This window comes from Pongo pygmaeus, chromosome 20, assembly GCF_028885625.2.
Source record: "Pongo pygmaeus isolate AG05252 chromosome 20, NHGRI_mPonPyg2-v2.0_pri, whole genome shotgun sequence".
In the NCBI taxonomy this organism is placed as follows: domain Eukaryota; kingdom Metazoa; phylum Chordata; class Mammalia; order Primates; family Hominidae; genus Pongo; species Pongo pygmaeus.
In genome coordinates this window covers 48,723,446-48,750,344 of record NC_072393.2, presented here as the reverse complement: position 1 = coordinate 48,750,344, position 26,899 = coordinate 48,723,446, and the positions used below count along the sequence as shown (strand labels likewise).

Genomic DNA, 26,899 nt, shown 5'->3' with positions numbered 1-26,899 from the left:
ACTTCAGTACAAGGAAGGTCTCCTGGCCTTTCAGGTACAGCCACTGTCAGCATCATGATTGAAGTACTGGCCAGTGTGGCTCTGATCTAGCAGCCCTGGTGTAGTTTATTTCAGGAGGACTGGCAGGTATGATGGCCTTTCCTTTTGTCCTGTTTCCTGCAGGGCTGACTGCCATGCTTGGGAGAGGGAAAGGACTTCTTTGCCGGTATTTGGGACTGGATCTCCTCCTCCTCCAACTAAACTCCTGCTTCTCAGCACTTATTCCTACAGGTCTCTTCTCCCCTGTTCTTCATGCTCCCTGTACCCCACTGTCTCCTACAAATGATTAGCCTCAGCCTCTCCTCATTTGTTTCCCAGATTCAATACCTTATAAAAGCCTCCTGATCTTTTTTTTGACATCTCTCACTTGTGTCATTCTCACCATTCCCACAACCTCAACAACTGCTAGAGGTACTGCTTGACTTATCTCCAGTCTTTCAAATCTTCCTTGTGTATGACTGCCTTATTACCTTCCTAAATTCTAGTTAACTCACCTATTCAAAAATCTTCAGAGATCTACTCTTGCCTATTTGATAAGTTCACATTTCTTCTCTTTACTAATTTTTATTGCTTCCATTCTCTCAATTCCTTAGTATAATCCCTCCATTCTAATTAAATCTGTCTTTCTACACATCCATTCCCCTCCACTTCATATACACATAGAATGCTTAGTTCCAATGCTATGGGTAGAAACAGGGTGATCTCCCATCTACCATCTGCATTATGGGCTTACCCATACCCTTCATCACAAGCAACCTCTGACCTCCCAGAGAAAGATGACTCCAGCATTAATGTGTAAACCTGAGACTCAGAACACACCTACATGTGATTGAGAACATTTTCCTGATGACCCACTCATATGTTCATGAAAGATACAGAAATGAAGAAGGCAAGGTTTCTACCCCAAGGAACATAAAGACTAAGATAGATGATAAGACCCGAAAAATAATTATAATACCAAAATAGAAAAAAGTGAATGCCACAAAAAATCAGAGAAATCTGAGGGGAAATACAGCTATACATTGGAATCACTGGAAAATGGTTTTTTAAATGGATGCCCAAGCCCCACCCATAGGATCCAATTTAATGGTCTAAGGTGAGACTCAGGCATTGATAATTTTTAAGTCTTCCCAGATGCTACTAATGTGTAACCAGGATAAAGAACAGCTGTTCTAATAGGTAAAACTTAGACCTAAATTAATTATTATTAGCTGGGAGTATTGGAATTATCTAGGGAAATTTTTCAGCATACATAAACCTATACTTTCTTGGCCCTATTCATTAATGGCCTCCACCAGCAACTCAGTAATCCTGTTGAGAAACACAAGCTACATGGAAAAGCCACTTTATTTGATATGTAAAATTATATGAAAAGCATTTTCAAATCATAAGTGGTAAAGGATGCTAAACCTTCTCTATCTTATATTTATGGATATGTTACTAATATGATTGTTCCAGAAATTGTATGAGATTCCTAGAAATGAAATACATTATCAGCCATAATGTCATATACCACAGAAGTAACTTTTTATGTGAGCTGTGTTATAATAATGAATTCTCATCAGAGTTTTAACCATAGTCATGTAAAATCTTTGTCATTCACAGACGTTGATTTTATTCTTCCTCAAAGCATTTCCAATCAGCTACAGTCCAAAGTGGCTTCCTTTTCAGGGAGATTTATGGAAAAGATGCTGACAAGTACTCTTTAATACAAGTTTATGATAACTTTCAGATTATACCACTGGGCTGTCTAAAAACTTCCAAAACCTTAACAAACAGGCTGATATCTTAATAAAATTCCCAGCCTACCAAGCAGGAAAAACATTGACTTCATTGAAATAATTGATAATAATGAGGACAATGTTTTTATGATTTTTATTTGAAAATTTGCTGATTCTTTAAATGGTTTGTTTTCCAGATTTATGGAATTTTTTTCTTGTAATCTATCTATAGCTTATAGCAGTTCAACAAACTATGCTTCTGGGAATGATAATTGAAACACTTACTTTTGCTCTCTACCTCACTGCCCCAGAATTGGGCAACTATTCATGAGTATTGATATGTTTATGGTAATACACATATTTGCACAAGTACAGTAACAATCTGCTCTCTTTGTAACAGGACACATTTGAAATCATTGGTTATATTACCAAGGCTTTGACTGGGATGTTATAATTAAGAATATAGATAGAATGAACCAATATGAACTGCAGGCAAAGTCTGAGGTCAGCCTTGGTTTGGCTTCCTAGTCTCAAGAGTTTTGTAAAAGTTTAATCTGAGATTCCTTAAAAAAAATTCGACCAAAGAAAATTTCAAAAGAGAGCCTACATGGTCCATTTCTATTCTTGCTGTACTTATGTAAAGAATCAGACCACGTTTGAAGAAACTCAACTTATTTTGCAAACAAACGTATTCTACTGAGATTATCATTGGTAAAACTAGAGATGCCCATAGAGAGAAAAATTATGTGGAAAATAAAAACTGTAGTACACCTGTTATGAGATTGCAGCTCTGTTCATTGTTTCTGTGTTTCTATTATCCACCTGTAGACTGGACATTACCCTGAATTCTACTAGTTCCTCCAATTCCATTTTCTCCCATGGAATCACTATGAGCAAGACCCACTCAGTTCCAGAAGCCCTATAAGCTGGAGGTGGACAACTCAATGTAAATTTCATGGGAAAACCCTTCTACCTGAAGCATGAGCCACTCAGAACTCAGCAAAATATTTGACCTCTTAACAACAGACGCTCAAACTGTAAACCAGTACAACAAGTTGATGACTTCACACCGTGGACAGTTTTTCCCAAGATGTCAGAACAACAATCCCCATCATGATGAGGCTCTCACCCCTCTTAACTGTCCTTTCTCATGCCTGCCCCTTTCACTTGGCAGGATAATGCAGTCATTAGAATTTCACATGTAGCAGCTTCTGAGGGTAACAACAGAGTGTCAGATATGTCATCTCAACCTCAAACTTTTACATAACATCTCAGGGGAAATGTGGCTCTCTCCACCTTGCATACAGGGCTCCCAATAGAAATGAACACAGAGATATTGTCTGTGTGTTTGCAGAGAAGATGGTTTCTATAAAGAGGTAGGAAAGCTGAAACTATAATAGAGTCCCCTTTAAATGTACATTGTGTGGATGGCTCTCGCCATTTCCTAAGAGATACATTGTAAAACGTGACAGTAATACTGATTCTAGCAGAATAAAACATGTACCACATTTGCTAATACTATTCTCTTAAAATAATTTTAAAAGAATGGGGTGGGCCCTCCCAAGTGTCCAGGCCAGGTCTCTGAACAGAATCCTCTATCTGCAGTAACAATACCTAAGAAGATGACATGGACTTGGTCCTGATATGCAGCCATTCCTTTATACCCTTCCCCTGCTGCAGGGCCGTACCAGCCCAGGGCCCAAATCTTCAGCTGCAGAGCTGAGAGAGAACATGGAATATCCAGCATCCCTTACCTTCTTCCAGTCCACCGGTAGCAGTGGCTACCGGCATGGCCCATTTACCACTGAGGACACCCATCTGCTGACCCATAGTTTCTAAGAGTCAGACTTTCCTGGCTTCTCTGAGCCCCAGCTACTTTCACTCTGCTGAACCCTTCTTCTCCCCACAGGTATCATTGCCTTAGCAGACACCTCTTTCAGCTGCAGCTAACAGGTAAGCCAAGACCCAGAACCCAGAGGATAAACAAAGATTTCAAAACATACTGTGTCCAATGGAGTTGCCCACATGTGGGCGGGAAGCCACCCAGGTGCCAAGGCAGGAGACCGAGGGCATGAGCTGTTCCAGTATCATAAAATATAAAAGAAGATTAGTTATACCAGATATAGATCTTAGATATGATTATGTATGAATATCATTAATCATTAGTTGGTAGAAATTACTCTTTATTCCAATATTATAATAATCCTTGGTCTATAATCATAACCTAGGAAAAGCCAGGCCATACAGAGATAGAAGCTGAGGAGACATAGTGAGAAGTGACCAGTAGACAAGAGTGCGAGCCTTCTGTTATGCCCAGACAGGGCCACTAGAGGGCTCCTTAGTCTAGCGGTAACGCCAGCATCTGGGAAGATGACGGTTGCCAAGCGAACCATGATGTAGTGGTAGCCTCAGTGTCAAGGAAAAACGCCTGCTACTTAGCCGACCGGGAAAGGGAGTCTCCCTTTCCCTGAGGCAGTTTAGAGAAGACTCTACTTTTCCACCTCTTGTGGAGGGCCTGACATTAGTCAGGTCGACCCGCAGTTATCCAGAGGCCTCACCGTCTCCCTGTGATGCTGTGCTTCAGTGGTCACACTCCTAGTCTGCCTTCATGTTCCATCCTGTACACCTGGCTCTGCCGTTTAGTTAGCAGAAGCAAATTAGTGAAAGTACTAAAAGTCTGTAATAAGCAGAAATAATGGTGTAAGCTCTCTCTTTCTACTCTCTCTCTCTCTGCCTCGGCTGCCAGGCAGGGAAGGGCCCCCTGTCCAGTGGACACATGACCCACGTGACCTTACCTATCACTGGAGATGGCTCACACTCCTTATCCTGTCCCTTTGTCTCGTATCAAATAAATATCAGCACAGCTTGGCATTCCGGGAAACTAGCGATCTCTGTATCTTGGTGGAAGTGGTCCCCCTGGCCCAGTTGTCTTTTATCTCTTTGCCTTGTGTCTTTATTTCTACAATCTCTTGTCTCCACACATGGGGAGAAAAACCCATCGACCCTGTGGGCTGGTCCCTACACCCACTGCACAGAGACAAAGAAGCAGAGATGTATACAATTCCCACAACAACGTTGTATCCAAAAACAATGTCCTCTCTGCCCCTCATCGTGGAAATCACTGTCTCTCACCACATGGGGAGAGGCTTCCAGGGTCTCACAATTTTTCCACAAGAGGCAATGCACACTTTAACGCAGCACTTCAGCAAATAAAGTGGTGATGGTTTACCTGCTTAGGTAAAGTTCCTTAAAATGTTCTCCCAAATTTCCCCCTGAAGAACACAGAAAAGGCTTTCCCAATTGTGAAACATGGGCCTTCCCACCTTTCAAAAAAGTACCCAGAATAGCCAAAACAATCTTGCCAAAATAAATTGTAGGACTTGAACTTTCTTATTTGAAATCTCACAAAGGAGAAAAATTATTAAAACACAAGCTGCTGGCAAAAGAATGGACATAAAGACAAATGGGATAGAATTGAGAGTCTAGAAATAAACCCTCACACTTATGATCAATTACTCTTTGAAGAGGGTGTCAAGACAATTTAATGGAGGAACAATTCTCCTTTCAAATGATAGTGCAGAAACAACTAGATAACCATATGCAAGACAGTGAATTTAGATAACTCTACCTCCCACCATATGAAACAATTCTCTAAAAAATTCATCAGTGAGTTAAACATAAGACCTATAACAATAAAATCATCTCAAAATACACATAGAGGTAAATATTGATGACCTCAAATGTGCAATGGATTCTTAGATATGATACAAAAGCACGAGAAACCAGAAAAAAAGATAAATTGGGCTTTATCAAGATGTGACCCTTTTGTACATCAAAGGAAATTATCAAGAAAATAATTAATAGACACAGAATGAGAGAAAATATTTGCAAACCACATATAGGCAGTTTTCATGTCCAGATAATATAAAGAACTAGCTACAACTCAATAAAAAAAGGACAAACCATCCAATTTATAAATAGGCAAAAGACTCAGATAGACATTTCTTCAAAGAAGATACAAAGATAGTCAAGAAGGACATGAAAAGATACTCAATATCATTAGTCATTAGGAAAATGCAAAGTCAAAGCTGCAATGAGACACCACATCACACCTACAAACCTGGCTACCATTCCTTTAAAACGATAAATAACAAGGAGCAGCATTATGTAGAATTTGGAATCCTCATACATTGCTGGTGAGAATATAAAAAGGTACAGCTGCTAGGAGAAATAGTTTTCCTGTTCCTCAAAAAGCTAATCATAGAATTCTCATTTGAAACAACATCAATTCCTAGGGATATACCCAAAGAATTAAATCCAGGGACTCAAACAGGTACTTGCATGAGAATGTTGATTGCAGCATTATTCAAAAAACATAAAATATGAAACCAATCCAAGTGCTCATCAACACAGGAATAAACAAATATGGTGACACATACAACAGAATGTTAATCGGCCATAAAGAGGAATGAAGCTCTGACACCCGCTGGAACATGCATGGACTTTGGAAACATTATGCTAAGTGAAATACGTCAGAAACAAAATCACATAATTGTATAATTCCATTTATATGAAACATCAAGAATAGGCAAATTCATAGAGACAGAGTAGAGATGATCAATGTCTAGGGTGGAACATACAGGGAGTTATTGTTTAAAAGATATAAAGTTTCAGTTTAAAATGACAAAAATTTCCTAGGAAAAATAGTGGTGATGGTAATTTAACACTGGGTATGTGGTTAATTTCACTTGATTGTGGATTTTAAAGTGGTTAAAATAGCACATTATTCACAGAACTCTGAAAAATAGATTTCTATTATTTAATGCACCCAGGCTAAGGTGTGTGTTATGGCAGGTGAAGCCCATGAATACTTCATCTGACCCAGTAGTTCCATGAAAGCCATCAGTTTTTCAACCAAGTTAGCTGGAAGCTCCTGTCCCCAGAAGAACCAGAGGCCCCAGAATGAGAGCTCCAGCAGGGGCTCAACCAGCACAGGTCCCATAGGGCACCCTCAATGTCAGGCCCTGGATGGCATGTGAGGCTACAATGATACAACTACAACGTGAAAGTGTAAGTATTTTTACTACTTACAGACACTAGGGAGCAGTTGGCATACCTGGAGACCACAGACACAGAGGTCAGTGAGCCCAGGCAGGGAGGAGAGAAGAGACCAGTAAGCCAATGGCTTTATTAAGTCCAGGGTGTTATCTGACAGGTTTCCAGCAGGGAGCTTTAATGGATGTGTTCAAAGCAAGCAGCAAACACTGGGACCAGGAGCTCACGCTGTGACTGAGAGGTGGTCACTTTAAATGTAAGGGCGAATGTCAGAATTATCAGTTTAAAGAAAGCATCTGGAGAGAGGGGAGCCCAGCACACCAAGCAGGAGAGATGCCTCTAAGAATTTATCTCTGGCCAATAACTGGAGCCACTTGAACCAGATACAGTATTGAAAACTGTCATGGTGAACAAGCCCTGCCTCTGATTTGAGGCAAATAAACTTACACCTTAAAAAAGGAATGCCAAGGCAACATGACACTATGAGCATCAGCACATCCAGGGACACCAGCACGGTGTGCTACTGTGCCCTGGAGTCAGAAACCTGGGTCCTGGTCCCTGGGAGTGAGAAAATGAAAATGACTTTTCCCTGCCCCCGTGACATTCATCTTCTCACCCTGCTTCTCGCTCTTCTGCTCCAAGACCACGGGCACTGCTCAGCCCCAGACATCACTGCCCCCAGGGTATACACAGTGTCGCCTACTGCACACAAACACAAACTCACAGAAGCTGACAAAAATCTGCGTTTGGGACATCTGATTGTGAAAGAGCGAGAACAGTGAACGTAGAGCCACAGAGACTGGGACTCACGGGGCTGGAAGGTGATGGAGCTGTAACATAACATATGTGTGACATCGTGTGAGGTGTGCAGATCCATGTGGAAGAAAACATGCAGCCTGGCCTGGGATTGCTGCCGTTCACACTTCCCTCCCTGTCCACCAGAGGGCGACAGAGTCCCTCCCAGCCTGGAGCCTTCCCAGGGAATGCCAACCTCCCTCAGGCGAACCCACAGCCCAGCAGGGTCCACCCTCACCAGGGTCACATTGGCCCAATCCCTCAGTGTTCTCCATGCTCCCCACACGGACTCTGTCAGCTCCTCCCTGACCTGGCGGCCGCCAAGCTAAAACCACTCCCTCTGCAGGTAGCTCCTGCCCCACACACCTGCTCCTTCCCTGGGCCTAGCTAAAGGCATCTCTCAGGACAGCGCTGGTGCACGCGACGCCACACTGGGCGCTTTCCCCTCGTGATCTCCCTCCATCCTCATCAACTCTTTCTGTCACTGCTCCCTAAATACACGCCCCTGCTCCATCTGCCCTGTTCTCTGGGGCATCCCAGGCCAAGCCTAGCGCTGACACAGAACAGCAGCTGCCTGAGGGCCGACAGCCTCCCGGGGAATCAGCCAGGCACCTTGTAACCTGCCTGCCCGCTGCACCCCGGGGGGCTCAGAGCACGTGTGATGGTCACACACAGGCACCATCTGGGATGGGGCCACCTACCCCCAGCTGTCCCTTGGGAAGACAGACCTCTCCAGTGTGCTTGTGGGGAGAAGGGGGGTGTTATTGCTCTTTGCTCCCAGAACACAACTCACCCCACCCGCCCTCTCAGCTGTGAGCAAAGTCCCTCCAGACACGCTCTCTGGCCACTGCCTGTTCCTCCTTTACAGAGAGCAGCTTGGCCAGGTCAAAACCTTCAGGACAGACCCCTGGATATGTCAGCACATGGAGGGCTGAGCCCATAATGGCCACGGAGTAAGTCAGGATGAATCTCTCCAGCTCTGAACCCCTGCTCTGTCCCAGGCTCCCCCTCCTGCGTCTCAACAACCTATGTCCCGCGGGGTTCCTGGGTAACTCCCCACTTCCTCCTGCACCACCACGGGGAAGGTGTGGTGACCACAGGATAATCAGCTGAACAGAGAAGGAATGACATCAAAGATGGTCAGGATGAACATGAGAAACCCTGAGCTCCAGCTCAGCCGCCAGACCCCAGGGAGCCATAGAGTGACCGAGAACTGTCCGTTTTACTATGGGACTCACAGCCCCCGCTGAGCAACCAGCACAGGCCTCTCCTCCCAAGAGACATGAGAGATTCACCCTGCACACCTCCAGGAAGGACAGTTTCCTCTGGGACACCCAGGTCCTGAATATCCGTCCTTGGAAGCTGCAGCCAAGCTAGACACGATTAGAGAAAGGAAGGGTCCCTCTCAACAGGCAACACACAGCTCACCCACAGCACAATGAGGCATCACTGTGACAGGGACTTGGTGCAGCTCCAGCCTCCTGCACTGCAGGGGAGAGTCAGATGGGGATGAAAGAGGGCAAAGGTCCTAAATGTGCATCCCGACCCAGAGCCATGGGGACAGCAGGAGGCTGAGGCCCAGTACTGTGCTTGCCCAACGTGCAGGGTACGTGTGGGTCTGTGTGTGTCTCTTCTGTGTGTGTGTGTGTCTGCACAAAGTGTCTGCTGAGGTTTGGTGAAAGAATCAATGCTGAAAAAGGCAGAGGCCTCCACAATTCCCAGGGACCTGAAACACAGACAAAAGGAAAAACGGAAGGAGGGAGAAGGAGGCAGGACAGAGAGAGGTGGGGACAGAGAGGTGTCCTGGGCCTGACCCCGCCCATGAGCTTGAGAAGTGCTCCTGCCCCGGGAAGAGGCTCAGTGCAGAAGGAGGAAGGACAGCACAGCCGACAGACGTGCTCAGGAAGCTTCTGGATCCTAGGCTCATCTCCACAGAGGAGAACATGCAGGCAGCAGAGACCATGGGGCCCCTCTCAGCCCCTCCCTGCATACAGCGCATCACCTGGAAGGGGCTCCTGCTCACAGGTGAGGAGAGAACGTCCTAGGAGAGGACAGGAGGAGGAAGCAGACTGACTGGATGGAGTCTCCTGGAGAGGATGGGGTTCTAAAAAATAAAAGAAGCCAGCACTTTGGGAGGCTGAGGTGGGTGGATCATGAGATCAGGAGGTCAATATCAGTCCGGCCAACACAGTGAAGCCCTGTCTCTCCTAAAAATACAAAAACTTAACTGGGTATGGTGGTGTGGTCCTGTAATCCTAGCTACTCAGGAGGCTGAGGCAGGAGAATCACGTGAATCCGGGAGGCAGAAGTTGCAGCTAGCCTAGATAGCGCCACTGCACGCCAGACTGGGTGACAGTACGAGACTCCGTCTCAAAAAAAAAAAAAAACACACAGAAAGAAAATGAAAGAAGGCTCTGTTGGACCCTGGATAGGGGAAGATACACCAGAGGGACAGGGGTCAAAACAGGAAAGTCACATTGAACCGGAATTGGTAAGAAGTAGGAAAATCTTAAATATTCTGTTTTCCTGATTAATCATTGGGGGCCACCACATCTTGAAAAATGATAATAATAACTATATCAGATGACACTTCAAATAAAAATATAAGCAGGACATGAAACACTGTCCTCAGCAAAAAAACCTCAACAATTGGGGGGAAAAAAACACCCAGAGTGTGGAAGGCCCTGATAACTCTGACATCTACAGGAGTCTGCAGCCTGCTCCAGGCACAGGGGTGCAAACAAGATCACAAATGTCCCTTTCCTCACAGAGCTCACGCTGTCATGGGGAGGAAGACAGACATGCAAAGAGATCTAGAATGTGAGGTCCGGTGTTGACAAGAACCCTGGAGGGAGCAGAGCAGGGAAAGGTCAGAAAGGGAAGACCCAGGGTCTCTGAAGGAGGTGTCAGGAAAGAAGTCTAAGGATGCCCTGATGTGAGCAGGACCTGATGGCAGTGTGGAGGGGGCCATGCAGACCCCTGGGGAAGAGGATTCCAAACAGAAAAATGCCAAGGTCAGAAGCGTTGAAGGAATGTGGGTCATGCTGCTGATCTTGACCTATTAGAACAGAAGGACACACACACATACACACACACAAACACACATGCTCCTTTTGTGTATGTGTGTTTGTATGTGTGTGTGTGTGTGTGTATGTATTCAAGGCTGAATATTGAAGAGACCTTCTCAGGACACAGAGCCCCATCTTTTCACCCCAATACATAGGTGTCAATATTGACTGATGCTCTCTCCACCTCCTAGCATCACTTTTAAACTTCTGGAACCCGCCCATGACTGCCCAAGTCACGATTGAAGCCCAGCCACCCAAAGTTTCTGAGGGGAAGGATGTTCTTCTACTTGTCCACAATTTGCCCCAGAATCTTACTGGCTACATCTGGTACAAAGGGCAAATGAAGGACCTCTACCATTACATTACATCATACGAAGTAGACGGTCAAATAATTATACATGGGCCTGCATACAGTGGACGAGAAACAGTATATTCCAATGCATCCCTGCTGATCCAGAATGTCACCCGGGACGACGCAGGATCCTACACCTTACACATCATAAAGGGAGGTGATGGGACTAGAAGAGAAACTGGAAATTTCACCTTCACCTTATACCGTGAGTGATTCCACATGATCCCTGGGTGTTCGGGACAGGGGTCACTTCTACTTCACACACACAGGATTGTCAGGCCTGGACTCTGCCTGTGTCCCTCTCTGCATTAAATCCCATGCTGGGGTTTCGGCATTTAGTGCAGGACACACACAGAGGAGACAAATTTCAACAGATCAGAATTCCTTTCCCGCATTCAGACCCTGCAGACACTTGCTGCAGAGGAAGGACAGTCTGATGGGGGGACTCAGCAGGAGGAGATCAATCTCACCCAAGCACCTCATGCCCTCTTCACAAATTTGACCCTGACACAGACCCTGGAGAACTGAGTAGGGCTTGGCCTGAGGGGTCCGTTGAGATAAGCTCAGAGCAACTCAGCCCTAGAAGCCACAACCCCAGATGTCTGTCCCTAAATCCTTGCTCCAGATAAAGCTGAGGAGCCTGTGCCAGGGCTGGGTTGTGGCTTCTTGGGAGGGCTTATTGGGACCAAGGATTTTCCAGCTGTCTGAGGACTGTGTCTCCTGGGGCTGTTCACCAGCCAGGGCTCAGCCCTCAGAGCCTCATCTGGGCAAGGACAGAGCTTTTTTCACCTGAGACTCAGAGTGGAGAGGCCAGAAAGACAAGCTTTGTAGGCCATCAGCAAACTGTCTTAGGAGGCTTAGGACAGTCCATAGAAAGTCTAATGTCCCCAGAAGCAGAAACAGAAGACAGAAGATGTACCTGGTAGCAGCATGTCCACAAGGATCTGACCTAAACACGCTTTCTCATGGAAGCAAATTAATAATAAATGCTGTTTGTGTGAACACCTCCACTGTGCCAAGCATTAGGTCAGCTGACTGTGAATAATTTAACATTTATTCACAGATAGCATGAAAAGCCACAGTCCATTTGCCATTTCACTTAGTTGTTTCACAGAAAACTTAGGCACAGGAAGGCACAGTCACCGAACCAGAGTCACACCAACACAAAGGGGAGAAGAGGGTCACATGAGGTCTGTCTGCAGCAACAAGCCCATCCTCTCCTCCATCAGAAGTGAGGGCTTACTGGGTTCCAAGGACCACATAGTCACTTATTGGCTCAAATCCTCTCTTCTTAGGCATCCAAACCTCAGAGGAGTGAGAGCAAATGGTCAGCTGATTAGTCTTTACTCCAGAACTAAATCACCTGCCTCAAGCATCAGAGTCAGTGCAAAAAATATGTCCAGGCCTCCCCCTCAGATCTTATCCCCCATCACTCAACCTGAAATCCTGTGTTTCCCAAAGTGTCCATGTCACTCTCATGAGAGGATCAAGGAGAGGACCTTGTTTTATTTCCGCACTCACACCCTGCACCAGCACAGGCCCAGCAAAAGACACACACTCACGAGTTCTCACATAACAAATGAAGGAATGGAATGAAGAAATCAATGATCCAAAACCTCTTTAGAGACTGGATCTTGGATGCAGAATCCTAGGAGGTTCTAGCCACACCTGTCCCTTGTCCTTCAGATGCTGACACCCATGTTTCATCCCCCCACTAGCTCTTCCCCCTAAAGCCACCCCACCTCATGTGACTCTGAATCTCTTTGGCCACCGGAGGGTTCTCAGGGCTCCTTGGTCCTGGACTGTGGAACTGGGGGCACCTGGTCCCTGGGGTCTCTGAAGTCAGTGTAGCCCTCACTGCTCACTGCCATGGTGTCTCTGCCTCTCTCTGCTTCTCTGTGTCCCTCATCTTCCTCCCACTTCATTTTGACTGGCAAGCCCTGTCCTGCACAGCTTCTTCCTCCACCCCTAGGCCTTCCCCACACACTCCCTCTAACTAGGCTGGCTGTTCTGTTCCCTCCCCGCTAACACTATGGCCTGGCCCACCTCCCAGGAAATAGGAAAGGTGCAGAAATCACCTGGAGTTGCCACTCCTGCCAGACTTCCTCTCAATCCAACGTCCCCTGGTCACTGAGAGAATGAGCTTCCACTGTATTCCCATCCAGGGATCTTTCCCTTTGTGAGGCTGACCTGTAAACAAGACCATGAGACAGGGATAGGCAGTTCCTCCATCCACTCTTATCATTGCCAGACAAGTTATTCTGGCCTCCTGCACACACACACACACAAAATTATTGAAATGGTGATTTGTAGTAAAGAAAGATTTTAACGACTCCAAGTCTGCCAAACAGGAGGAGGGAGGTTTATTATTACTCAAATCAGCCTCCCCAGTGGATCAGAGGTTAGAGATTTTCAGGATAGTTTTGGGGGCACAGGACTAAAAAATGAGTACTGGTGATTGTTTGGTGATGGAATCATACGGGCGGAGGGAAACGACCTGTTTGTGCATGAATCCGCATTTAGGTAGTGACCACATGACTGGCTGAGCCATTAGTCATAGGTATGGATGAGGTCAGCCGGTTGTCAGAATGCAAAAGAATGAGAAACATCTCAAAAGACCAATCTCATGTTCTATAATAGTGATGTTATCTATAGGAGCAATTAGTTACAAATTTTGTAAACTCTGGCCAAATGACATTGGAACAGTCAGGGATTATACAAACTGTGACAACATTTTAGCAGAATTCAGTTCCCTCCTATAATCTTAATCTCATGGTCTTTCACTAATTTGACAAAGGCAGTCCCTGGGCAAAGTAAGGGTGTTGGTTTTATGGAGGAACTATTATCATTCTTGCTTCAAAGTTAAACCATAAACTAAATTCCTCCCAAGGTTAGCCTGGCCTATGCCCAGGAATGAGTCAGGACAGCCAGCCTGAGACTAGATGCCAGATGGAGTCAGCCATGTTAGTTTGCTGTCACTGTTGTAATCTCTGCACTGACTCACCAGGGTGTCAGAGGCTGGACAGGCCTGCAGTCCCCAAAGCCCATGGGCTCCTTTCACCCGTTTCACTCCTGACTCCATCCTCAATCTGCTATGCAGCTCACATTCTCTGGTCACTTCCTAGAGACTTCTGGCTTCCTGTCAGGCATATAACAAGCTTGGAATTTGTCACTCGATTCTAACACTAAGTAAAAAGCTGAACAAACTCAAAAGTCAAAAACTTGTTAAAATTCTTCAGAGATGGCTGGGCACAGTGGCTCACTACTGTAATCCCAGCACCTTGGGAAGCCAAGGCAGGCATAATTTCAGGAGATGGAGACCATCCTGGCTAACATGCTGAAACCCCCTCTCTACTAAAAATACAAAAAATTAGCCAGGCGTGGTGGCAGTCGCCTGTTGTTCCAGCTACTTGGGAGGCTGAGGCAGGAGAATGGCGTGAACCTGAGAGGCGGAGATTGCAGTGAGCTGAGATCATGCCACTGCACTCCAGCCTGGGTGAGAGAGCGAGACTCTGTCTCAGGAAAAAAAATGGCGTTAGAAAAATGAAGAATGCTTTTGATGCTTACAGGTAGACTGCACAAGCTGAGGAAAGAATCGCTAGCTTGAGGATGTGTCAATAGAAACCTCCAAAACTGAAACAGGAAAGTTCAAAAACTGGGGAAAAAAAAAGTGGAACAACATATTCAACTTATATTTAATATTTTGTTTTGACAATAGCAATTTTTATATTTTATAGTTGTGGGACATCTACAAAGGCTGTAACATACACGTAAAGCCAAAACTGGTGGTTTGGGGGACCAGTTGGAGGTGGCCAAGTAGGTGCTATCTGATGGTTTTACTGCCTGTGCCACATACAACTGTTTCCTCATGATGATGCCGTTTTCATAAGTTGGAGTTCTTCGTGTGGGGAGTCACACAAGCCATTGGCATCTCACTTAGACTCTTCCTAATTCACACAAACTTAAACTCTAGTGGTGCTTCCTGAACTTAAGAGAAAATGAAGAAAGCATTTCACATACCTGTATTGGGCTCCTCCCCATTTTTCCTAACTCTGCACAGAAAGTAGAAGCAGGGAGTTCTTTCTATATTTACTAACATAACACACATCACTTCTTTTAATTTGGCATCATTCCTCCCTTTATGTAATTGACGCACTGATCAGTTTTGTCCTTTTAACTGGACTCTCACTATTTAAGGAGTTGCTAATTTCAAATCACCTTTGGCAACTTTCTTTGAGCATAATGTGATCCTGCTGGAATTCATGGCACACCTAAACCTTATTTTGGTCTCTAGAGAAATACTACTACCAGCAATTGATCTTAGATGTATGGGCCATCAGTACACATTTCCACTTATGAAAACATTTTAATGTTTCCTCCACATTTTTTTTTTGTTACTAGAGTCAGAACACAACATGAGGTCTAAACTCCTGACAACATTTTATGGGAAAATTACAGTATTACAAATTGGGCATCCTATATCCAGAAATCCAAAATCTGAAACGCTGCAAAACTCAACATTTCTGACCACTGATGTGATGCTAAAAAGAAGTGCTCACTGGCGCATTTTGGATTTTAAATTTTTCAGATTTGGGATGCTTAACCAGTACATGTACTGCAAATATTCCAAAAAAAAAAAAAATTAGAAATCCAAAACACTTTGTTTTAAGCTTTCTGCATAAGAGCACTTTATCTGTATGAACTACAGGCATAAGGCTGTACAAGAGATCTCTAGAATCTCCTCATCCTGCATAACTGAAACCACACACCCACAGAACAACGCCCTATTCCCCTGATCCCAGCTCCTGGAAACTACTATTCTACTCTCTGATTCACTCTGGAATCCAATGATATGAGGTACACAGAGTAGTCAAATTCAGACTCAGAGAGTAGAATGTCTAAAGAGAGAAAGTATCTGCAAGACTTCTTCCCAAATGTGCCCTAAAACCTAAAGTATAATAATAATAAATAAATAAATAAAAGAAAACAAAGAATATGTAATTCCACCATAAAAATAATCAATAAAATGATTATAGTAAAAAAAAAAAAAAGGCTTCTTCCCAAATATTGTTCTAATATCAACAAAACACATATGGTCCATGAGGGACAGATTTCCATCATCAGCTCATGTTCACACTTTCCATCAGACATTTGTGCATTTGCAAACATCCACATGTTTTTAGAAAGATCCACATGGTCCTCACCTGCCCTCTACAGGGGGAAGGGAGCATCATGGACCCAGAACAGGGAACATGGTCTTGGTCCAAAGCTATCAGCTCTTGCCTGTCCCCTTCACTCTTTGTAAGTCATTCCTTGGACTCGGCTCTATCTTTAGAGGTCACTGGCTCAAGTCAGTCACTATGAGACATCTGGGAAAACTGCCCCACCTTGTGGCTCCACGGCTTGATGACTGAACTGACCTCCTGGCTTGACTCTGGTCTCCCCTGTGTTATTTCTGCTGAAGTACCCAGTCCCAGGCCAGGCTTTCCAGTACCCAAAGGGTTTAAGGACAATGGGAAGTTCCATCATCCATCTCTAGGATGTCTTTGACAAGGGAAGCTGCAGAGAAAACATACCTCAGGGCGCAAAGTCAGACTGAGACTAAGAAGATTCCAGCACTGCATGCTCCAAGTGAGGACCACAAGGTGGGCCAGACAGGCAGTTGGAGACGGAGGGACTCAGAGAGGCACCAGGGGCTGTGACTGCTGGTCCTGTGTCTTTCCATGACCCAATGCTTTTGCTCAAATCACACTTCAGAAAGTCTGTGCTTCTCCCACATAAAGAAGGCAGCCTCACACTCTCTGAGACCTCAGATTGCCATGCATCTGTCGTGTAACACACACACCTGCAATGCGCTTTTAAGGACTTCGGTGGGCTGAGAGGTGGGAAATGCCAACTCTGATTGAAAAATGCCTTTGGAGAAATCAAAGGTGCCACATAGAGCAATCTCTCTGTTTTCTGCACAGTGGAGACTCCCAAGCCCTCCATCTCCAGCAGCAACTTAAACCCAAGGGAAGCCACGGAGACTGTGATCTTAACCTGTGATCCTGAGACCCCGGACGCAAGCTACCTGTGGTGGATGAATGGTCAGAGCCTTCCTATGACTCACAGGTTGCAGCTGTCCGAAACGAACAGGACCCTCTTTCTATTGGGTGTCACAAAGTATATTGCAGGACCCTATGAATGTGAAATACGGAACCCAGTGAGTGCCAGCCGCAGTGACCCAGTCACCCTGAATCTCCTCCGTGAGTATCTTCTGTACCTCTGTGAGCCAGGCTGCCATCCCAAATACACATGGCCAGAGGCTAGGCCTCTCAGTCCCTCTCAGGTCCAAGTACAGAGACCTTTACCCCTGGACATCAAACCTGGCCATGACTTTCTGCCCCAGGCACACCAGAGTAGGCCTTGGCTTGATCCACAATAGAAGAAAAGAGGCTGCTCCTGTCATGGGAGACTCAGGGTCCACAGCTTGTGATGGGAGAAACAGGTGAATGTCTCAGGCTCCAGATCAGTGAACACAGCGGGGATTTGCCTGGGACTTCAGTGCTGCGACTTGGCTCACAGGGTCATTGTGGCCCTTCCACAGACCAGGATATTCCCTTCCCTCTGACAATATCGCCTGTGACGTGATTCTCTTTGCTCCAGGTGGTCTGGATGTCTCACAATTTCTTCCTCATACACCTATTACCATACAGGGGAAGTCCCCAAGCTCTCCTGCCTCACAGACTCTCACCCACCGGCAGAGCATTCTTGGCTGATTGATGGGAAGCTCCAGCAATCAGCACAAGTATTCTTTATCCCCCAAATCACTAAAACACATAGAGGGGTCTATGTCTGTTGCATCCATAACTCAGCCACTGGTGGAACAAATCTCATAATCAAGTGGACCATAGTCCCTGGTAAGTGGATCCCTGGAGCATTGGCAATATGTTTACCAGTGAAGTCTATCTAGCTATCAGGGAAGAGCAACCTACCCTCTGCAAAGGGTGAGGGAAAATCAAAAACCCAGGACAGGGAATATGTTTCTGCTAAAAAACCACCAGCTTTTCCCTGTCCTCTTCACTTTTTCTAGATCATTCTTTAGACTATACACTAACAATGAACAATCTGAAAGGAAATTAAGAAAAGAATTTCAATTCACATTAACATCAAAAGGAATAAAATATTTTGAAATCAGTTTAAACAAAAAGGTCAAATGATTACACCCTGAAAACTACAAAGCATTGCTGAAAGAAATTAAAGACGATATCAATATATAGAAAGACATTTCATTTTCATGGATTGGAAGAATGAATATTGTTAGAAAGACAATACTACCCAAAGTGAGTTGCAGATTCAATGCAACCCCTACCAGAATCCCAGTAACATTTTCTGCAGAATTACAAAACTCTGTCCTAAATCTGAAATGACAGGCTCTTATTAATGACTGTCACAACACAAACGCTGTGAAAAAGATACGACCATGAAAAGGTGGAAAGTTCTGATGACATAGAAAATAGCAATCAGCCTTTCTCACATCCCAAAGCCTTCAAAAATATACGAGTGCAGCATGGCCAGTATGGAATTGACCGAAAACTAATCACCAAGCTAGAAACATGGGAGAGAAAAAAAAAGGGCAAGAATATCGTTGGCTTATCACCTCCCACTTTTACCTATTAATCTGATGATGAAAAGAAATGCTCAATGAACCATTTTAGATTTTCAATCTTTCAGATTTGGGATGCTAAACCAGTTAGTATACGAGAAACATTTCAGAATCAAAAAATGTCAGAAATCCAAAACACTTTTTGTCCTAAGTCTTATACATAAGAAATACTCAATGTGTGTGAACTATAGGCATCAAGCTCTAGAGCAGATCTCTAGAACCTCCCCACCTTGCATAAATGAAACTGAACACCCATGAACAACTTCTGATTCTCCTCACTCCCAGCTCCTGGAAACCAGCAGTCTCTTCTCATATTCACTCTGGAATCCACTTACCTGAGATCCCTAGAGTAGTCGACCCAATGGAATCAGAGATTAGAATGTCCAGTGAAAGAAAATATTTGCAAAACTTCTCTCCAAATTTGTCTCATATCCATCAAACACACATGGTCCATGAGGACCAGATTTACAGCAGTTCATTCCCACCCTTTCCACCAGTCAGTTCTGCATTTGCAAATGTCCACATGTATTTCTGGAAAGATCTAAATGGCCCTCACCTGCCTTCTGCAGAAAGAGAGGAAACTTAAAGAACCCAGGACAGGGAACATGGTTCTGCTCCAAAGCCACCAGCTCTTGCCTGTCCCCTTCACTCTTTCTAGATCATTCCTTGCACTCTGCTCTATCTTTAGAGGTCACTGGTTCAAGTAAGTCATCATGAAACACCTGCAAAAAACTGCCCCACCTTGTGCCTCCACCGCCTGATGACTAAAATGACCTCCAGGCTAGACTCTGGTCTCCCCTGTGTAATAACACATGCAGTCCAAGGCCAGGCTGCTAAGTATCTTCAGGGTTTCAGGACCACGGGAAATCCCATTATTACTCATCCCTAGAGCGTCCTTGGAAATGGAAGCTGCAGAGAAATCCCATCTAGGGGGGCAAAGTAGGATGGAATTTGGAAAGGGCCCAGCAGTTGCACATTCCACGTAAGGAACCCAAGGTGAGCCAGCCAGTCAACTGATTAGGGGAGGACTGGGAGGGGTACCAGGGACTGTGACTCCCACTGACGTGTCTGTCCGTGACCCAACACTGCTGCTCAATTGACACTTGAGGACGTCTGTGCTTTCCTAAGACACAGCAGGCGACCTCACAGTCTTTGAGCCCTTAGATCGTCATACATCTGTCTTGTGACACACGCAACAGCTATTGGCTTTCAAGGACTTGGGTGGGCTGACAGGTGGCAGATGCCAACTCTGATTGAAGGATGCCTGTGGAGGAATCAAAGGTGCCACACAGGACAATCTTCTCTCTGTTATCCACACAGCGAAGCTGCCCAAGCCCTACGTCACCATCAGCAACTTAAGCCCCAGGGGAACATGGATGCCTTAACCTTCACCTGTGAACCTAAGAGTGAGAACTACACCTACATTTGGTGGCTAAATGGTCAGAGCCTCCCGGTCAGTCCCAGAGTAAAGAGACCCATGGAAAACAGGATCCTCATTCTACCCAGTGTCACGAGAAATGAAACAGGACCCTATCGACGTGAAATACGGAACCGATATGGTGGCACTCCCAGTGACGCAGTCACCCTGAATGTCCTCTGTATCTTTTGTTCCTCTGTGGGCCAGGCCACCAGCTTAAATCCAAACGAACAGGGACAAGGCCTCTCAGTCTCTCTCCGGTCCAACTACAGATACCTTTACTTCTGGACATCCGAGATTGCCATGACTCCCTACCCTGGGAAAACCTGGGTAGGCACAGCCTTAACCAAGAATATAAGCGGAGGGGACGCTCTTGTCATGGGAGACTTGGGGCCCACAGCTTGCGGTGGGAGAAACAGGCGAATACCTCAGGCTTCAGCTCAGTGAACATAGAGGGGGCTTGGCTGGGACTTGAGAGTGTGTCTTGGCTCAGAGGGTCACGGTGTCCCTTTAAGAGACCAGAAACATCACCTTCCCTTGGATGAAATCACCTGTGGCTTTATTCTCTTTGCTCCAGATGGTCCAGACCGCCCCAGAATTCACCCTACATTCTCCTATTACCATTCAGGAGAAAACCTCTACTTGTCCTGCTTCGCGGACTCTAACCCACCGGCAGAGTATTCTTGGACAATTAATGGGAAGTTTCAGCTATCAGGACAAAAGCTCTTTATCCGCCAAATTACTACAGAGCATAGCGGGATCTATGCTTGCTCTGTTCGTAACCCAGCCACTGGCAAGGAAAGCTCCAAATCCTTGACAGTCAAAGTCTTTGGTAAGTGGATCCCAGCATCCTTGGCAACAGGGTTTTAGGTGGAGTCTATCTGGCATTCAGACAAGAGTCAGGAAAACATTTTCATTCCCAGCCTGTGTCCCATGGGCACAAGCAAATCCCAAATTCTCTTCCTGAACCCTCCTAATTTGACTAAGAACTTCCAAAACTTTAACAAACAAGCTACTAGCTTCATAAAATTCCCAGTCTAGACCAAGCAGGAAAAACATTGATTTCACTGAAATAATTGATGAAAATGAGGATAATGTTTTTCTGATTTTTATTTGAAAATTTGCTGATTCTTTAAATGGATTGTTTTCTAGATTTGTGGACTTTTTCTCTTTTCATCTATCTATAGCTTATAGCAGTTCAATAAACTATACCTCTGGGAACAATAATTGAGACATTTACTTTTGCTGTCTACCTCACTGCCCCAGAATTGGGCAATTATTCATGAGAATTGATATATTTATGCTAATACACATATTTGCACAAGTACAGTAACAATCTGCTCTCTTTGTAACAAGACACATTTGAAATCATTGGTTATATTATCAAGGTTTTGACTGGGATGTTATATTTAAAAATATAGATAGAATGAACCAATATGAACTGCAGGCAAAGTCTGAAGTCAGCCTTGGTTTGGCTTCCTAGTCTCAAGAGTTTTGTAAAAGTTTAATCTGAGATTCCTTATAAAAACTTAGAGAAAAGAAGATTTTAAAAGAGAGCTTACATGGTCCATTGCTACTCTTGCTGCACTTATGTAAAGAATCAGACCACGTTTGAAGAAACTCAAACTATTTTGCAACCAAACTTATTCTACTGAAATTATCATTGGTAAAAATAGAGATGCCCATAGAGAGAAAAATTATGCGGAAAATAAAAACTATAGTATACCTCTAATGAGATTGCCGCTCTGTTCATTGTTTCTGTGTTTTTATTATCCACCTGTAGACTGGACATTACCCTGAATTCTACAAGTTCCTCCAATTCCATTTTCTCCCATGGAATCACTAAGAGCAAGACCCACTCTATTCCAGAAGCCCTATGAGCTGAAGGTGGACAACTCAATGTAAATTTCATGGGAAATCCCTTGTACCTGACATCTGAGCCACTCAGAACTCAACAAAATGTTCAACACCATAACGGCAGATGCTCAAACTGTAAACCAGGACAACAAGTTGATGACTTCACACTGTGGAGAGTTTTACCCAAGATGTCAGAACAAGACTCCCCATCATGATGATGCTCTCACCCGTCTTAACTGTCCTTGCTCGTGCCTGCCTCTTTCACTTGGCAGGATAATGCAGTCATTAGAATTTCACATGTAGTAGCCTCTCAGGGTAACAACAGTGTCAGATATGTCATCTTAACTTCAAATTTTACATAACATCTCACGGGGAAATGTGGCTCTCTCCAACTTGCGTACAGGGCTCCCAATAGAAATGAACACAGAGATATTGTCTGTGTGTTTGCAGAGAGATGGTTTCTATAAAGAGTAGGAAAACTGAAATTATAGTAGAGTCCCCTTTAAATGTACATTGTGTGGATAGCTCTCGCCATTTCCTAAGAGATACATTGTAAAACGTGAGAGTAATACTGATTCTAGCAGAATAAAACATATACCACATTTGCTAATACTATTCTCTTAAAATAATTTTAAAAGAATGGGGTGGGCCCTCTCAAGTGTCCAGGCCAGGTCTCTGAACAGAATCCTCCATCTGCAGTAACAATACCTAAGAAGATGACATGGACTTGGTCCTGATATGCAGCCATTCCTTTATACCCTTCCCCTGCTGCAGGGCCATACCAGCCCAGGGCCCAAATCTTCAGCTGCAGAGCTGAGAGAGAACATGGAATATCCAGCATCCCTTACCTTCTTCCAGTCCACTGCAGTGGCTACCGGCATGGCCCATTTACCCCTGAGGACACCAATCTGCTGACCCACAGTTTCTAAGATTCAGACTTTCCTGGCTTCTCTGAGCCCCAGTTACTTTCACTCTGCTGAACCCTTCTTCTCCCCACAGGTATCATTGCCTTAGCAGACACCTCTTTCAGCTGCAGCTAACAGGTAAGCCAAGACCCAGACCCCAGAGGATAAACAACGATTTCAAAACCTACTGTGTTCAATGGAGATGCCCACTTGTGGGCGGCAAGACACCCAGGTGCCTTGGCAAGAGACTGAGGGCAAGAGTTGTTCCAGTATCATAAAATATAAAAGAAGAATAGTTATACCAGATATAGATCTTAAATATGATTATATATGAATATCATTAATCATTAGTTGGTAGCAATTACTCTTTATTCCAATATTATAATAATCCTCATTTCTATAACTATAACCTAGGAAAAGCCAGGCCATACAGAGATAGGAGCTGGGGAGACATAGTAAGAAGTGACCAAAAGACAAGAGTGCGAGCCTTCTGTTATTCCCAGACAGGGCCACTAGAGGGCTCCTTGGTCTAGCGGTAACGCCAGCATCTGGGAAGACACCCTTTGCCAAGTGGACCCTGGTCTAGCGGTAGCCTCAGGGTCAAGAAAAAACACCTGCTACTTAGCCAACCAGGAAAGGGAGTCTCCCTTTCCCCGGGGGAGTTTAGAGAAGACTCTACTCCTCCACCTCTTGTGGAGGGCCTGACATTAGGCAGATCCACCGGCAGTTATCTGGAGGCCTAACCATCTCCCTGTGATGCTGTGCTTCAGTGGTCACACTCCTAGTCCATCTTCATGTTCCATCCTGTACACCTGGCTCTGCCGTTTAGTTAGCAGTAGCAAATTAGTGAAAGTACTATAAGTCTCTAATAAGCAGAAATAATGGTGTAAGCTCTCTCTTTCTCCTCTCTCTCTCTGCCTCAGCTCCCAGGCAGGGAAGGGACCCCTGTCCAGTGGACACGTGACCCATGTGGCCTTACCTATCATTGGAGATGGCTCACACTCCTTATCCTGCCCTGTTGTCTTTTATCCAATAAATATCAGCACAGCCTGGCATTCGGGGCCACTACCGGTTTCTGCGTGTTGGTGGTAGTTGTCCACCGGTCCCAGTTGCCTTTCTTTTATCTCTTTGTCTTGTGTCTCTATTTCTTCAATCTCTCATCTCCACACAAGGGGAGAAAAACCCACCGTCCCTGTGAGTCTGGTCCCTACACCCACTGTACAGAGACATAAAGAAGTAGAGATGTATACAACTCCCCCAACAACACTGTATCCAAAAAAATTGTTCTCTCTGCCCCTCATCGTGGAATTCACTGTCTCTCACCACGTGGGCAAGTGCTTCCAGGGTCTCACAATTCCTCCACAAGAGGCAATGCACACTTTAACATAGCACTTCAGCAAATAAAGTGGTGACAGTTTACCTACTTAGATAAAGTTTCTTAAAAGATTCTCCCAAATTTCCCCCTGAAGAACACAGAAAAGGCTTTCCCAATTGTGAAACATGGGCCTCCCCACCTTTCAAAAAAGTACCCCTGAATAGCCAAAATAATCTTGCCAAAATAAGTTCTAGGACTTGAACTTTCTTATTTGAGATCTCACAAAAGAGTACAATTGTTAAAAGGGAAGCTGCTGGCAAAACAACAGACATACGCTGCTGGCAAAAGAAAAGACATAAAGACAAACGGGATAGAATTGAGAGTCTAGAAATAAACCCTCACACTTATGGTCAATTACTCTTTGAAGAGGGTGTCAAGACAATTTAATGGAGGAACAATTCTTCTTTCAAATGATAGTGCAGAAACAACTAGATAACCACATGTAAAACAGTGAATTTAGATAACTCTACCTCCCACCATATCAAACAATTCTCTAAAAAATTCATCAGTGAGTTAAACATAAGACCTATAACCATTAAAACATCTTAAAATACACATAGAGGTAAACATTGATGACCACAAATGTGCAATGGATTCTCAGATATGATACAAAAGCATGAGAAATGAGAAAAACAGATAAATTGGGCTTTATCAACATGTGAGCCTTTTGTGCATCAAAGGAAATTATCAAGAAAATTATTAATAGACACAGAATGAAAGAAAATATTTGCAAACCACATATCGGCAGTTTTCATGTCCAGATAATATAAAGAACTAGCCAAAACTCAATAACAAAAGGATAAACCATCCAATTTATAAATGGGCAAAAGACTCAAATAGACATTTCTTCAAAGAAGATATACAAATAGTCAAGAAGGACATGAAAAGATACTCAACATCATTAGTCATTAGGAAAATACAAAGTCAAAGCTGCAATAAGACACCACATCACACCTACAAAACTGGCAACCATTCTTTTAAAATGTTAAATAACAAGTAGCAGCATTATGTAGAGTTTGGAATCCTCATACATTGCTGGTGAGAATATAAAAAGGTACAGCTGCTAGGAGAAACAATTTTGCTGTTCCTCAAAAAGCTAATCATAGAATTCTCATTTGAAACAACGTTCATTCCTAGTTATATACCCAAAGAATTAAATCCAGGGACTCAAACAGGTACTTGCATGGGAATGTTGATTGCAGCATTACTCACAAAAGACAAAATATGAAAACAATCCAAGCGCTTATCAACAAATGAATAAATAAATATGTTGACACATACAACAGAATGTTAATCTGCCATAAAGAGGAATGAAGCTCTGACACCTGCTGGAACATGCATGGACTTTGGAAACATTATGCTAAGTGAAATATGTCAGAAACAAAATCACATAATTGTACAATTCCATTTATATGAAACATCAAGAATAGGCAAATTCATAGAGACAGAGTAGAGATGATCAAAGTCTACGGTGGAACATACAGGGAGTTATTGTTTAAAAGATATAAAGTTTCCGTTTAAAATGATAAAATTTTCTAGGAAAAATAGTGATGATGGTAATTTAACACTGTGTATGTGGTTAATTTCACTTGATTGTGCATTTTAAAGCGGTTAAAATAGCACATTATTCACAGAACTGTGAAAAATAGATTTCTATTATTTAATTCACCCAGGCTAAGGTGTGTGTTATGGCAGCTGAAGCCACGAATACATCATCTGACCCAGTGTTTCAATGAAAGGCATCAGGTTTTCAATCAAGTTAGCTGGAGGCTCCTGTCCCCAGGAGAACCAGAGGCCCCAAAACAAGAGTTCCAGCAGGGGCTCACCCAGCATGGGTCCCATAGGGCAGCCTCAATATCAGGCCCTGGATGGCATGTGAGGCTACAATGATACAACCACAACGTGAAAGTGTAAGTGCTTTTACTACTTACAGACACTAGGGAGCAGTCGGCACACCTGGAGACCATAGACACAGAGGTCAGTGAGCCCAGGCAGGTAGGAGAGAAGAGACCAGTAAGCCAATGGCTTTATTAAGTCCAGGATGTTATCTGACAGGTTTCCAGCAGGGAGCTTTAATGGATGTGTTCAAAGCAAGCAGCAAACAGTGGGACCAGAAGCCCATGCTGTGACTGAGAGGTGGTCACTTTAAATATGACGGCAAATGTCAGAATTATCAGTTTAAAGAAAGCATCTGGTGAGAGGGGAGCCGAGCACACCAAGCAGGAGAGATGCCTCTAAGATTTTACCTCTGGCCACCAACTGGAGCCACTTGAACCAGATACAGTATTCAAAACTGCCATGGTGACCAAGCCCTGCCTCTGATTTGAGTCAAGTAAATTTACACCTTAAAAAATAAACGCCAAGGCAACATGACGCTATGAGCATCATGACATCCTGGCACACCAGCAGGGTATGGTACTCTGCCCTGGAGTCAGAATCCTGGGTTCTGGTCCCTGGGAGTGAGAAAATGAAAATGACTTGTCCCTGCACCCCTGACATTGATCTTCTCAACCTGCTGCTCCCTCTTCTGCTCCAAAGCCCACGTGCACTGCTAAGCCCCAGACATCACTGCCCCCAGGATATACACAGTGCCACATACTGCACACAAACACAAACACAGAAGCTGACAAAACTCTGCGTTTGGGACATCTGATTGTGAAAGAGCGAGAA

At 44.4% G+C, this 26,899-nt stretch overlaps 2 pseudogenes; one reads left to right on the top strand and one right to left on the bottom strand.

Annotated features, from left to right (window-relative positions):
* The window catches only part of LOC129019891 (small ribosomal subunit protein eS10-like), a 482,677-nt pseudogene that overhangs the window by 243,589 nt on the left and 212,189 nt on the right, over window positions 1-26,899 (bottom strand).
* On the top strand, window positions 4,719-22,559 carry LOC129021077 (pregnancy-specific beta-1-glycoprotein 7-like; annotated as a pseudogene).